Source organism: Stegostoma tigrinum, chromosome 4, assembly GCF_030684315.1.
Source record: "Stegostoma tigrinum isolate sSteTig4 chromosome 4, sSteTig4.hap1, whole genome shotgun sequence".
Classification (NCBI taxonomy): Eukaryota; Metazoa; Chordata; class Chondrichthyes; order Orectolobiformes; family Stegostomatidae; genus Stegostoma; species Stegostoma tigrinum.
The window spans coordinates 56,191,112-56,207,408 of NC_081357.1; the positions used below are offsets into that span (position 1 = coordinate 56,191,112).

Below are 16,297 nucleotides of genomic sequence, written 5' to 3' on the forward strand. Positions count from 1 at the left end.
GATGAGATTGGCTTCCAGTGCTGTGCTGAACTGGAGACTTATACATCTGCACCTTCAATGTTCATTAATGTTTCTTCCTTAACCTATGATGTAGTGCCAACTTCCCAGCCACAGCTGAGCATACAGCAACCTGCTGACTGCTTGGTTGCCTTGCCTCAGATGCCATTGGTAGCTGCCATCTGATGTCCTATGTTATACAGAGCGTGACCATCTGGGGCAGGGGATCACCTGCACAGATGCAGGTCTGACATCTCTGGTCTGACATGACTGGAAGCAGAGCCTAGCGGGGAAGACAGTGGACCAACAATGGCAGGCGTTTCTGGGTGTAATTGAGGACACAGTACAGAGGTTCATCCCAAAGAAAAGAAAGATTATCCGGGGTGGGATTAGACAGCCATGGCTGACGAAGGAAGTCAGGAAATATATCAAAGAAAAAGAGTCAGCCTATAAAGTGGCCAAGACCACTGGGAAATCAGAAGATTGGGAAGGCTACAAAAACAAAAAGAGGATAACAAAGAGAGCAATAAGGAAGGGGAAGATCAACTATGAAGGTGGGCTAGCTAGTAATATTAGAAATGATAGTAAAAGCTTCTTTCAATACATAAGAAACAAACGAGAGGCAGAAGTAGATATTAAGCCGCTCCAAATTGATGCTGGGAGGCTAGTGATGGGAGATAAGGAAATAGCTGAAGAACTTAATAAGTACTTTGCGTCAGTCTTCACAGTGGAAGACATGAGTAGTATGCCAACAATTAGGGAGAGCCAGGGGGCAGAGTTGAGCACGGTAGGCATTACAAAAGAGAAAGTGCTAGAAAAGCTAAAAGGTCTAAAAATTGATAAATCTACTGGCCCCGATGGGCTACATCCTAGAGTTCTGAGAGAGGTGGCTGAGGAAATAGTGGATGCTTTGGTCGTGATCTTTCAAAAGTCACTGGAGTCAGGGAAAGTCCCAGACGATTGGAAAATTGCTGTTGTAACTCCCTTGTTTAAGAAAGGATCAAGGCAAAAGATGGAAAATTATAGGCCGATTAGCCTAACCTCGGCATTTGGTAAAATTCTAGAATCCATTTTCAAGGATGAGATTTCTAAATTCCTGGAAGTGCAGGGTCAGATTAGAACAAGTCAGCATGGATTTAGTAAGGGGAGTCGTGCCTGACAATCCTGTTAGAATTCTTTGAAGAGGTAGCAAGTATGTTAGACCAGGGAAGCCCAGTAGATGTTATCTATCTAGACTTCCAAAAGGCCTTTGATACGGTGCCTCATGGGAGGCTGCTGAGCAAGGCGAGGGCCCATGGTGTTCAAGGTGAGCTACTGGCTTGGATTGAGGATTGGCTGTCTGACAGAAGGCAGAGAGCTGGGATAAAATGCTCTTTTTCAGAACGGCAACTGGTGACGAGTGGTGTCCCGCAGTGTTCAGTGTTGGAGCCGCAGCTGTTCACCTTATACATTAATGATCTGGATGAAGGGGCTGGGGGCATTCTGGCGAAGTTTGCTGATGATACAAAGATAGGTGGACAGGGAGGTAGTACTGAAGAGGTGGGGAAGCTGCAGAAAGATTTAGACAGTTTAGGAGAGTGGTCCAGGAAATGGCTGATGAACTTCAATGTGAGTAAATGTGAGGTTTTGCACTTTGGAAAAAAAAATACAGGCATGGACTATTTTCTAAATGGTGAGAAAATTCGCAAATCAGAAGTATAAAGGGATCTGGGAGTGTTGGTCCAGGATTCTCTAAAGGTTAACTTGCAGGTAGAGTGCGTAATTAAGAAAGCGAATGTAATGTTGTCGTTTATCTCAAGAGGGTTGGAATATAAAAGCAGCGATGTGCTTCTGAGGCTTTAATAAGCTCTAGTTAGGCCCCCTTTAGAATACTGTGTCCAATTTTGGGCCCCACACCTCAGGAAGGACATACTAGCCCTGGAGCGTGTCCAGCGGAGATTCACATGGATGATCCCTGGAATGGTAGGTTTAACGTATGATGAACGGCTAAGGATCCTGGGATTGTACTCATTAGAGTTTAGAAGGTTGAGGGGAGATCTAATAGAAACTTACTAGATCATGTATGCTTTAGAAGGGGTGGACGCTAGGAAGTTGTTTCTGTTAGGCGGGGAGACTACGACCCGTGGGCACAGCCTTAAAATTAGAGGGGGTAAATTTAAAAGTGAAATGAGATGACATTTCTTCAGCCAGAGAGTGGTGGGCTTGTGGAATTCATTGCCACAGAGAGCAGTGGAGGCCGGAACGTTAGATGCCTTCAAGGCAGAGATCAACAAATTCTTGATCTCAGAAGGAATCAAGGGCTACGGGGAGAGTGCAGGGAAGTGGAGTTGAAATGCCCATCAGCCATGATTTAAATGGCAGAGTGGACTTGATGGGCCGAATGGTCTTACTTCCACTCCTATGTCTTATGGTCTCATGGTCTTATGGCCTGAGCCAATGAAACCAATTGGATCCGTGGCAGAGAAAAGTGGTATCACTGAGCTGTCCTGAGAGTACAATTCCTGGGTGTTGTCAGTTGTTCACCTTCCCTCACTCTTTGAGGCAATTGGGTACTTGGTCAAGGTCCCTCAGGCCCTCTCGCTGAGCTGGTGAATAAATGCACCCATGGCCCAATGATGGAGTGAAGGTGTGAACACATTGGCGGAAGATACTGTCAGTACTGCTCGATCTGGCTTTCCATAGTGGCTGCCATCTGGCCCACGGAGCCAGCTTTTCATTTGCATAGTGCACCTGGCAGAACTTGGGAAGAAAATCTCTACCATTTGTTCCATCTTTGCACGGTCTCTGGCAGTTCTGCCAGCTGTTCCCCTATTCACCTTTCGCAACATCCTGACCAGGATCAGCATTCGCTCCTTGAGGCGGCTTTTGCGAATCTTGTGGCCTGGTATCCCAAGTGCCTGATGTGGATGCACTACTTCAGTGGCAGCTTCCAACCCGGTATTCCAGCAGCCTGGCTTGGTGATCTTACAGCGGTACAGTCTTTCCCAAATCCAGAAGTGATGAAATTAACTAAAATCAACATTATCTGAATTTTTTTTTCTTATTTATTCCTTCTGTAATTAAAATAGGCGCCATGGTGGTGGCTTGAACACATTTTACAGTTTTGTTTTGTAAAATATGCAAATGACAATAAATGACTGTTCTATTTTATTAAAGAGTCTGCCACAAATAAGGTCCCAGAACCACAGTTGTGACAATGACTTAGCCGTTGATTCTCAATCCAATGTATGAATATCCCTAAATTTACCACATGCATCAAATTTGAATCTGGGTTGTCTTCTTTGGATCTTACATAAACATGGTACAGAGACCTGTGGCACACACACAGGTTACAAAATGGCTCATGTTGCAGCTCATAGGAGAACAAAGGAGCTTATGAAAATTGCCCTTCGGCTATGAATGCAAAATAAATGTTGCAAGAACCTGAACTGTAACATACTTACAACGTCATTAAGTCTAATCTGTTTGATCAAGTTTTGATGAGTTACGAGGTATGGAACTCAGGAGTTTCTTTCCTATTATTCCCAGTGAATTTAATATAAAGTCAGCTATTAATTTAATCCAATACTAGACATATTTGGATATATTTTCATAGCTGTGCTCATTATTTATATAAATTTGGACTGATTTCTATTTTTAAGCCGCATGTATTGATATTGCCTTCCAGAGTGATATTTTATTAGTGCTTCATTACCCAGTTGCACCTAGGAAGGGCTTGAAGAATTTTAATGAAATATATAGTCAGATCAGGTGAAGGCTTGATGTGAGAGAATGCACATGGGGAAAGCTAATATTGCAAAGGAAGACACTTTCAATGGTTGGACCCTGGAAAATACTGAAGCTCATGGGGGCATTTGAATGCATGTCCAAAGATTCTCGAAGGAGGTAGGGCAGGTAGACAAGGTGGTTAAGAAGTCATATAGGACGCTTCCAAATATCTCAGATGTCTTCTTTCTTCAAACAATGTTCTTTCCCCCTGTCACCCAGAGAGCCCTCCACCACGCCTCAGCCACTCCCTGCTCCACAGCTCTTAACCACCATCCCCCGTCTAAACATAATAAAGATAGGGTCCCACTTGTCCTCACTTTCCATCCCACCAGCCTCCGCATCCAATGTATCATCCACAGCCTCTTCCAACAATTTCAATTATACCACACCACTTGGAACATCTCCACTCCTCTTTGCCTTCTGCAAGGATCATTCCCTTGGCCAATCCTCAGTTTGCACCACATTCCCCACCCAGCACTCTAACCTACCCGGCACCTTCCCCTGTAACTATAAAAGATGCAACACCTGCCCATACACCACCTCCCTCACCTCCATCCAGGGCCCTAAACAGCCCTTCTAAGTTAGACAGACCTTCACCCGCATCTCCTCCGACCTAGTCTGTTGCATCTGGTGCTTCTGATGTGGTCTACTCTATGTCGGTGAGACCAAATGTAGACTAGGTGACTTTTGCCGTACATCTCTGCCTGTTCTGTAATGGCCAACATAACCTCCTGGTCACCACCTATTTCAACTCCTCATCCCACGCACCCTCTCACATGGCCACCCTCAGGCTCCTCCAGTGGTGCAGCAACTCGCAATGCAAATTTGAAGAGCACCTTATCTTCTGCCTGGACATCTACAGACCAGAGAACTCAACACTGAGTTCTTCAATTTCAAATAACCTTGCTACTCATCCCCTGGCTCCCCTTGAACCCCACCTCCTCCCTTCCAATCCACTTTCTGACCCTCCCTTCCAGGCACCAACCAGATTCTTCCCTCCCATCGACCAACCAGGTCGTACCTGTTACCAGTGTCCACCTATCACCACCATTCCACCTCCACCCACGCCCTCTTTACCTGCAGCTTCCCCTATCCCCACACTCAGTCCTGCAAAAGAGTAATACCTGAAACCCTGACTGCTCATTTCTTCCAGATGCTGCCTGGCTTGCTGTGTTCTTTCAGCCTGCTGTTATTATCTATGTAGGATATTTATCTTCATTACCCAAGACATAGAATAGAAGAACTAGGAGGTAATGCTAGAACGGTATAAAATGCTGGTTGATCTACAACTGGAGAACTATATGCAGTCTGGCCACCACATTATCAGAAAGATATGATTGCACGAGAGAGGGTGCAGAGCAGAGGTATTGCTAATGTGTAGACGCAAGTGAAGGTTGTCAGTCATCATCGCTTTTGAATGTTTGGGATTCAGAACTACACAAATGGTTAATGCATGCTGTAAATATCTTCGGGGTTCTTTGTCCCTGTCAACATTTAGGAAGTATTATTTGATGTCATCTGATGTGATTGTCTGCAGGGGAAAGGTTCGTTTTCGCAGTGAATTTTGTTTACCTAATTTACTGCTAGTAATCAGGCTGGCTATCCTATGACCCCTGGAAGGTAACAGTGAAGTTGAGGTTTCCCCAGTGGAGGGAGAGAACATGTCTATTGCCTCTTACTATTCAGTCAGGCCCAGACATTCACCTAACTGTCTTAGTCTCATTCAATGCTTTCAAAGAGAACCCACACAGCCCCCCACTGAGGCTGCTCCATGTCAGTGCTAGTCCCTCCAGTGGCACATTGTTCTGAATACAGACCCCTTGCCTCTCCTCTGCTTCTTTCCCCAGAGGCCTGATGATTGCTTCAGGAAACTCCTGCACCGTTGTCACTTTTCCTTGTTACGCTTCAGCAATTTGATGTGCAACTTGGGCTGTGCGCTTTCATTGCTGTCCAAAACCAAACAAAGCTTTAGGAATCAGTCCAAAGTAATGACTAAGCAGCACAAAGCTTTCAATTCCTGACCATGCAGCATGTGGTAATGCTGACTTCACTATGCATGGAAAGCTGAGGGGAAAAATATATGAAGTGGCAGATTACAGGGTAAGAGAGGAGCAGTAAGACACACACACTTACCAGATGCAAATTGCTGCAAGAAAACAAGTCATTTGAAACTGATTCTATTGTATTTCTGAATTGTTGAGATGATCTTGTTTGCTTAATGTAGCTTGAAGTTTTTTCTAGGTTCATGCTTTAAGTTTCAATTTTTTTTCAATGTGGGTCATTGCCTCCTTATTTTTTGTTGTTCATACTTGTCGTGACTCCTGTTAGGAAACCATTTTCCTGTTTGTTTGCCTATGCAGCCCTCACACATGCATTGTAGCTCATCTACAGCTACTGTATGATGTCTGATATCCAACTAAGCCAAGGCTGATCCTTCTTTCTGCTGCATTCCACTTTGCCCTCTTCAAGAGATCTCTGTGGCGTTTCACCATTGATCCAATTGGCAAAATAGTAACATTTTCTTTTCTTCATATCACTTTTTTTTAGTTCTTCTTGTTTTGCAATGTTTGTAAACTTGCAAAAATACACTTGTACTATTTTGCTTAATTTCCTAAAGGTTGATTTTTTTTCCTTCTTAATGTGTTATCAAATAACAATAAACTGAGAATTCTCATCAGCAGGACTAACTCTGCAAGAGACACAATCCTCTCCTTTATTACATTAATTGCTTGAAATTGTAGGAAAATCTCCAATATAATGTGTAGAGAAAAAGACCTAGGGAGATGTAATATAAAGGGTTAAATCATTTACAGTACGGTACATAGGAAGTTATGCCAATAAAGAGGTCACAATCACATGCTTTTGGAAAGACACCGAGAAGAGGGAAGATTCTGAAGAGAGAAGCAACAGTTTACACCTCCTACTTTGCTCAAATGTATATAGCTAGTTTGGTGTAAATAAATAATTTATTTTAGAAATTCCTATGAATCCAGCAACCTAAACATCTTTAAAAATCCATATCATAAAAGGAGATTTCAGTTGTTAATTCCTTCATGCCTTTGCTAAGGTTTTGTTTTCTCCTTATGTTATTATTAGAATATCAGAATTTTGTTTTCATGATCTCTTGCTGTCCCTAGTTAATTTGGTAGCTATTTGATGCTTTCCCATACATCTCCTAAGAGCTCTGATTATCATGTGCATTGCTCTGGAAAGGTGTTATGGATAGACACTCTGTACATCTTCATTGTAACACTGCTAAGTATTCCCTACCACTTAGTATGAAGAGTTTATGGTAAGACTTATATTTTTAAATCTCTCGCTATCTACTATATCTACTCTCATGGGAGTCCATTTTACCTCCTTAATGTCAGTTTTAATGGCCTCAAACTGGGATTGGTACTCTGCAATCTCACGTCAGCATCGTTAACCATCACATTCCTTCTGGTATTTATATTTTAAATGACTGGACACCTTCCCAGCCCAGATAATAAAATGTGAGGCTGGATGAACACAGCAGGCCAAGCAGCATCTCAGGAGTACAAAAGCTGACGTTTCGGGCCTAGCCCCTTCATCAGAGAGGGGGATGGGGAGAGGGAACTGGAATAAATAGGGAGAGAGGGGGAGGCGGACCGAAGATGGAGAGTAAAGAAGATAGGAGGAGAGAGTATAGGTGGGGAGGTAGGGAGGGGATAGAGGAGCTCGAACAGTTCATCCACTTCACCAACACCTTCCACCCCAACCTTCAGTTCACCTGGGCCAGCTCCAGCACATCCCTCACCTTCCTGGACCTCTCAGTCTCCATCTCAGGCAACCAGCTTGTAACTGATGTCCATTTCAAGCCCACCGACTCCCACAGCTACCTAGAATACACCTCCTCCCACCCACCCTCCTGCAAAAATTCCATCCCCTATTCCCAATTCCTCCGCCTCCGCTCCCACGATAAGAGATTCCACTCCCGCACATCCCAGATGTCCAAGTTCTTCAAGGACCGCAACTTTCCCCCCACAGTGATCGAGAACGCCCTTGACCGCATCTCCCGTATTTCCCGCAACACATCCCTCACACCCCGCCCCCGCCACAACCGTCCAAAGAGGATCCCCCTCGTTCTCACACACCACCCCACCAACCTCCGGATACAACGCATTATCCTCCGACACTTCCGCCATCTACAATCCGACCCCACCATCCAAGACATTTTTCCATCCCCACCCCTGTCTGCTTTCCGGAGAGACCACTGTCTCTGTGACTCCCTTGTTCGCTCCACACTGCCGTCCAACCCCACCACACCCGGCACCTTCCCCTGCAACCGCAGGAAATGCTACACTTGCCCCCACACCTCCTTCCTCACCCCTATCCCAGGCCCCAAGATGACATTCCACATTAAGCAGAGGTTCACCTGCACATCTGCCAATGTCGTATACTGCATCCACTGTACCCGGTGTGGCTTCCTCTACATTGGGGAAACCAAGCGGAGGCTTGGAGACCGCTTTGCAGAACACCTCTGCTCAGTTCACAACAAACAACTGCACCTCCCAGTCGCAAACCATTTCCACTCCCCCTCCCATTCTTTAGATGACATGTCCATCATGGGCCTCCTGCAGTGCCACAATGATGCCACCGGAAGGTTGCAGGAACAGCAACTCATATCCCGCCTGGGAACCCTGCAGCCTAATGGTATCAATGTGGACTTCACCAGTTTCAAAATCTCCCCTTCCCCTACTGCATCCCTAAACCAGCCCAGTTCATCCCCTCCCCCCCCCCCACTGCACCACACAACCAACCCACCTCTTCCCCTCCACCCACTGCATCCCAAAACCAGTCCAACCTGTCTCTGCCTCCCTAACCGGTTCTTCCTCTCACCCATCCCTTCCTCCCACCCCAAGCCTCACCGCCAGCTACCTACTAACCTCATCCCACCTCCTTGACCTGTCCGTCTTCCCTGGACTGACCTATCCCCTCCCTACCTCCCCACCTATACTCTCTCCACCTATCTTCTTTACTCTCCACCTTCGGTCCGTCTCCCCCTCTCTCCCTATTTATTCCAGTTCCCTCACCCCATCCCCCTCTCTGTGAAGGGTCTAGGCCCGAAACGTCAGCTTTTGTGCTCCTGAGATGCTGCTTGGCCTGCTGTGTTCATCCAGCCTCACATTTTATTATCTTGGAATTCTCCAGCATCTGCAGTTCCCATTATCTCTGATACTATTTTAACCTTCCCAGCCCAACTCCTTACCCACCCAGCAGCCGCCCGAACCGTCTTAGCTGGCAGATATTCTTGTTAGTCACAACAGGCAATCTGCCCAAAGACATAATTTGTTGTCTTTTACCCATTTGTATGATTCAGCTGGGTCTCAAAAGAAAATTAAAAAATGATTAAAGTACTGGTTAGATGTTATGTGTAGAGAAGGAATTTCAAACTGCTGCACTCATGTGAAGTCTGAATGGTAGGAAAGGGGCCAACTAACATGCTAAAAGAGTGTTTCTATTAAAATAAACAACAAATATCTATGCTATAATTAATTCAGCATGTGGCATGTAGGTTCCCCTCAGAGATATTAAGCAATATGTTGTTATATTATTCCAGAATGATTTATGAACTATACATTGTGATGAATATATATGTTCATATCCGGAGCACTACATCTCTCTCTTACCGTCCATGTACCAAAGCAACAATGCTGCAGTGCATGGTGAGACTTGGGAATATACATTCCATGGCAACTTCAGTATTTGAGTGAAACCGTCAACTCTTCCATCTTGGAGACAGGTCAAACAATGCAAGCTGCTTCTCTTTTCTTTATATTATGCAAGATGATTCTTAGCTCAGATGAAGGGTGGGGATCATTGTTGATGATAGACATTTACAACACAGAAAGAGGCAATCTGGCCCATGGGGGTCACACTGATCAACAACGATCTGATCAAGGGAGTGGACTTCACGACGCACAGCAGGCCTATTGAGAGTTGCCCATTGAGCATTGCTTCTGATTCCCTCTTTTCCCCACCCTACTAACCTCAAGGCATTCTTACTTATTTGTGGGCTAGATTGTCAGCGATTCTGGGACCCCTGGGGGGTGGTGTCCTCTGAATTGACATCATTGAATATAAAAGTTTCCACTCTCTGCTGGCAGCTCTCTCTAGTCAGCATCTCCATTCCAGTGGTTTTATTTACCATGGAAGGCCTACTATTGGCCTGATTAGTGGTTTGATGGGAATTCCTGAGAAGAAGCAGTGCCAATCTCTTGCTGGCTCTACTGTTGGCAAATTAGAACTTTCACCAGGAATCAGGCTTCTGCCCACGGTGACTAAAGATGTGATTATTTCAAACTTCTTGGGAGGCAACATGACAACAGCATCTGTTTATAAATAAAATTAAATCAGAAATAAAATTTAATTTGATTGAAAAAATCGGTCCAAGTTAGTGCCAGAGTGATAACGGAAGATCCAAATATTGGTTATTGTAACTTGTGGTCATATGTCTCAAGATTGACTTGAAATTGCCTTCAGAGCTCTAAAAAGCAGAAAGTAGAAAGTAACTGTTGATAAGCAACAAACATTCTCCAAATGACCAGGAGGAAGTAAGTCAACAACTCAATAGTGCACAGATAGAAGTAAACCAACACTTCAACAACTCTAAGATAATAAAATGTGAGGCTGGATGGACACAGCAGGCCAAGCAGCATCTCAGGAGCACAAAAGCTGACATTTTGGGCATAGACTCTTCATTACCTCTCTGATGAAGGGTCTAGGCCCGAAACGTCAGCTTTTGTGCTCCTAAGATGCTGCTTGGCCTGTTGTGTTCATCCAGCTTCACACTTTGTTATCTTGGGTTCTCCAGCATCTGCAGTTCCCATTATCTCTGACTTCAACAACCCTAGCAAGCTTTTTGCATTGATTTTTATGAGGGATGTCATGACAAATGTGATATTCTTGTGTTGTCTGGCACATTGTGAGCAATATTTTAATGTTAAACGATTCAGGCCTTCTCTACTACCTAACAATTTATTTTGTATGCATTGTGGGAGTGAGCTTCCTTAAACTGTTCTCATCATTAAATTTTATCCAGAAGTCACTGAATGTTACCTGTGAATTTCCATCAATTTTTAGAGGGCATTCATAATAAATGGAAGAATTCTGAGAAGTAGAGAAACAGAGGGAGGTTGGAGGGTGGATCCAGAGATTCTTGGACGTTAGATAAGGTGGTTAAGACGGTAGATGCATGCCTTTAATAACCAAGGCATAAAATATAGAAGAATATAGTAGACCTACGGAAAACAGGGATTAAGCCACAGCTGGAAGACTATGTACAGTTCTTTTTGTCACTACAAGAAACATGTGATTGCACCAGAGGGGTACAGTTCAGATTTAAGAGGGTACAATATTGCCTGGACTGTAGAATTTTTGTTACATGGGAACATCAGGTAGGCTAAGGTTGTTTTCTTTGGAATGGAAGAAGCTGAGGGAAAACCCTATTAAAGCCTCTATAATTATGAGGAATAGACAGTGTTGATAGACCCTGTAACCCTCAGTTGAGGGGCCTATAACTAGATGTGGACCTCAGGTAAGAGTTGAGAGGGTTTGAGGGAATATGAGGAAGTTATTTTACCCAGACGAGGCAACACCAACAGGGTGGTAGATAGGAAGAACCCCAATATGACCTCTAAGAAGTATTTGGTTTACATTTGAAGTGTCATGGCCTTAATGATGGAACAAATGATCTCTTTCTGTGGTGTAGACATTAATAATTTCCATAATTTAAAACAATCAAATTTGTATTTTTATGTTTTTTCAAGCATTTTGTTTCAGCTTTCATCTTTTTCCATCAACTTTATACTGGGGTTATAATTTTGCCCAGTGTCCCCAAACGGTGATTGAATGTAAATTGTCTGAACTGAGCATGAACAATATATCTTCATTTCTCAGAATGCAGCAGTAGCATTCTGTCAGCTGTTCTGACAGAAAAATGTTTCTTTAAATTCTAGCAATTTTTGCACAGCTCCCTTCTGTTCAACCCGCTTGAGGACAAATTTAACAGCTTTTTGAAGTGGTTATCATGGTAAGCCTTACTGAAATGTGGAGGTTAATTGATTTTAAGTCATTTGAATTCTGTTCACTTACACAGAATTAAGATAAAGCTCTAGACATGTGTGAAGCAAACTGAGAATAAATAATGATTTTTTTGAATGATCCGAAGTTGAGATTTTATTTTACATTCTTTTAACGTCAGTGGTCTATTAGTTTGAGTGGGGTGTTATAAAGACGGCGTAAAGTACACAATATTGGCTGAGCAATGCATTAAACACCTCTTCCAAATGTGTGTCCATAAAAGCCTTTGTCTCAATAGTTAGCATTGTTTCTTGATTCCATCCACAAACCATTGATGGGAGCAGTCATATGGCAACCATTTCCACTGCATGTAAAGTGATGCTTCACTACTCTATCAGTTAAATTCAGGGACGTTTCAGGAAACATATGACTTGTACTGCAATCATGTTGAACATACGGCACTTTCTCGCGGGCATGCTGAGAACACTTGTAGCAGTGCAGGGACCAAGCAAAACTGCTACAGCAGGGAGAACGAATAGAATGTAGCCTGCTCAAGAAATCTTTCAACTTCATGACCATTACAAAAAGATGACCCTGAAGATGGACTGGAGACTCGAAAGCTTGTGTCTTCAAATAAACCTGTTGGGCTATAATCTGGTGTTGTGCATGATTTTTGACCTTTACCTATTGATGCTCACAAATTAATGCAAAAAGATCTGCTTGACAGCAAAGGCAACATTTCTCTGAGGATTAGTGACAAACAGGCTGTGTTATCTAGCGAGGGTGTCAGAGTCATAAAGTAATACAGGATAGGAGCAGGACCTTTTGTCCAACTTGTTCAATGTTGACCAAGTTTTCAAACTAAGCTAGCCCCATTTGCCCATGCTTGGCCCATATCCCTCTAAACTTTTCCTATGAATGTCCAAATGTCTTTTAAATGTTGTAGCTGCATCTGCATCTACCACTTCCTCTGCCAGTTCATTTTACATACAAACCAACCTCTGTGTGAAAAAGTTGTCTCTCAAGTCCCTTTGAAATCTTTCTTCTCTCACCTTAAAATATGCTGTCTAATTTTGAAGTCCTTTATCCTGGGGAACGGACCTTTGCTATTCACCTTATTACCCTTTGTATCATCTCCTCAAATATTTTGCTCACTAATGATGGTTAAAGTACTTGACCATTTTACAAGTGTTATATGTGTTTTTTGAAAGCAATGTTGCAGGGTCACTGGGAACCGCAAATGATACTGTGGAGTGAGATGTAATGGTCATAATTATAGCTCAGATGTATTCTTCACATGGCTAAATAACAAGCTTAGATCTGCAATTTTCAGAGAATATTACAAAGCTTATTTCTTGCTTCAATCATGGCTTCTCTACTGTCATGTTATTCCTCAACACTCAATTCATTATTCAAGACATTTATGGACTCTAATCCCAATTACTTTCTCATCAGTTTGTGGGCTGCTCGGTAAAGAAACAATGAAACATTGATGAAATAGAAGGACCTCAGGTGGTTGGCGGCACACAGAAAACAAATGGAATTTGCAAACAAATAAATTTAAATTTGGATGCAGTAGAAAAAAATACTTTATTCATACAAAAAATGATCTTTCCATCTTTAGATGATGGACTGAAAGAGAAATGTAATTTGTAGAAGACAGATCGCTCACACTGCTAAAGGAAAAATGGATATACAGCAATGGTTGGAAAGAATGGAGTAAATATGTCTCTTAAAACTTGATTAAAGCCAGAGATAAATTCCAAGTGTCATTCAAGCGTTTTTCAAGGCTCTGCAAATCTAAAGTAGAAGAATATTACAAGTAAAATAGTATTTGTAGATACTGGGATTGAAATCAAAGTTTACCACACAAAAAATTGAAGTTAAGGTCTGGTACTTAATATCTAATACTTAAGTATTATAAAGATTGAATTGGGGAAATAAACTCATGATAATAGGAGCAATTTTAATTAATTTAAATAAATTCATGTACAACATAATGAGAGTGGAAGAGTGTTTCTACAGGAGGGTTTAGTTGAATAATCATAGACATTATGACAACAGCACAAAATGGGTCATTCTGAATGATAACTTCTTTAATGGAAAAGCTGTCACCAACAGGGTCTCTTCATGTACTGATATTGTAGCCTCTGCCATTTGCCTTATTAATGGTCCTGATGGATAAATACAAATACAAATACCACATCTGGAAAAATCAAACCAGTTAGATAGAAAACCAGGTTGTACATTTGCATTAATAGTGAGTGATTGCTTCTGCTGGTCCTTGAGGAAAAGGAGAGAGGATCAGGGAACTTTTATGCACCTGAAATGTTGGCAACAGCAAGGGTGAAGTGAGAATGTGATATTTACGTATGATGTTGAGGCAAAGATCAGATCAATCGTGGCCAGAAAATCTTGCAAAGCTTTTAAAGCTTTCGGTATATGGGAGGCTGAGGAACTCCCACTGGTCATTTGGATATTCAAGAGAAATGATGCAGTAGTGTCAAATTAATTTCAATGGAGCAGCAGCCTGGTCTACAGGCTGGGATTTGTCCTGTCAGATATTGTGTTCTGGGTGTTTAAGGAAGACAGTAAGACCACAGATAGGGGAGTTGAAATTTGATGGACAGTTTTTTCTGTTTGTAAGGAGATCAGGTAAACAGTATCTCAGGCTAAGACTAGAGTTACAAGTGGGCAAGACCAGATTGATGGCGAGAAGCTCCAGGATTAGAGGTGAAAGCTAAAGGTGAAGGGTTAAATTCGACAGTGAGAGATGGATGGTCAAGAGGTATGATCATTGATTCAAAGTTATTGGTAGAATGGACAGCAATGGATGACAGGTGACAAACATGCAGCAGGATGATGGTTGATGTCCAAAGTGTGATCCTAGATGTGTCCAATGACATAGTGTAGTTGGGGATGTCAAGGAGGTGAAGATTTGTTCGACAGTTGTCATGACTGAACAATAGCAGACACTGCAAGGCCATCAACAGGCAGTACCAGAATACCAGCATAGCAAAGGCAGCAGATGATGCAAGTCTGCGCTTTGTTTCCAGGGAGTTCTCATGGTTTCATTCTTGGTTTACAAAGCTCTTCAAGGCCTCTGCCTAAGTTGACAGTTCAATCCCTGAGGTGGAGCAGTATAATGTAGCCCACCTTTCAACAGGGATAATCGTAAATCCAAACATTAGGCCATTGAAAATGTGATTTCATTGACTTGATCAGGCTGGCTGAGCGTTACAACATGCTCCAGTTGGTACATTCTGCTATTCATTACATAATATGCAACAAAAAGAGAAATTGTGAAGATATGAAGAAGCTGTGTTTCAACTCAGATAGGCATGATGCTGAGGGTTCTGAAGAAAAGGCAGGAATGCCATGCTTTTCAAGATGTAATGGCTGTGGTATGAGTTGCTAGTGACTAAGATGACATCATTTCAACTCATTGTTTCACCATCAGTGGGGAAGAATAGTCATTCCAGACAGTTCGGAGGAGAATCTAGTGAGGAGCATCACTAAACCATGGGGCTGCTCTTTACCGGACCTCAGACATGTTCCAGAGACAGGGGAGTGATGGGCATTTCAAGGAGATTATTGCACTGCAGCAAGTGGGTGGGAGCAACAGGTATCCATGGGACATTATATGTAGCTGCAGAAATGAACAATGGTCAGATGTTCAAGAGCTGCAAAGAGAAATGAAGATCTGGCACCCAGTCAATAATCTTTACAAACTACAAATGTTGACCCTGTTCTGATGTTCTCCCTGCCTGCAGAACCTGCTTGCTTGACCAGGGCTCGACCATATTGACTGACAGGAGCTACTCGACAATCACCTAATGGTGGACTTGCCCACTTGTTGACCATTCCTGCCATATGATCCACATGGCCCCTGTCCACCCTTTAAAACTATCACTAAATTCTGTATCTGGCTTCTGGTGCCCAGCATCTGCTTCGGCCTTTGGCATCCATGCCTCAAAGATATCTGCTGTTTTTAGGTTTGGTAGAAACCACTGTACTGTTCTACTGTCAGAGTTCTTTCTACTCTTAATTAATACCTCTGGCACTTTAATAACTTGCAATTTTCTGTTGTAGGCAAATTTTAAGTTTATATAGTTCATGACTTTTTTGTTACTAGGTGGAATTAAGTATAAATAAGGTTGCGCAGAGGCTAAGTCAGAGGTTTATGTTGTTGTTATTGGCTTCACTATAATTCGGATTAAATCAGCATCAGCCTTTTTCAGGGCAGTGTTATTATTTATTATCAACATTTTGTGCTTTGCTGGAGGATGAAGAGATTTGAATCACACTATTCAGCAAATTTCATTTCATTACAACAATATAAGGCTTGTGGGTAGACTTCAATATCAGACCCACAAGTAGTTGCTGAAGCTTATTTTCACAGCTGGCTGTGAGTCAGTGTACTTTTCCATCTGCGGAATATTGTGCAAGTCTACAGTCATTGGTTAGCTTGAATCCAAGTTGAAGAGTT

The 16,297-nt window shown here is 42.7% G+C and overlaps 1 protein-coding gene across 1 annotated transcript in view; it reads left to right on the top strand.

Moving 5' to 3' along the window:
- LOC125452300 (cytosolic carboxypeptidase 2-like) overlaps nt 1-16,297 on the top strand; it is a 131,533-nt gene that overhangs the window by 5,156 nt on the left and 110,080 nt on the right. The gene's annotated exons all lie outside the window — the stretch shown is intronic.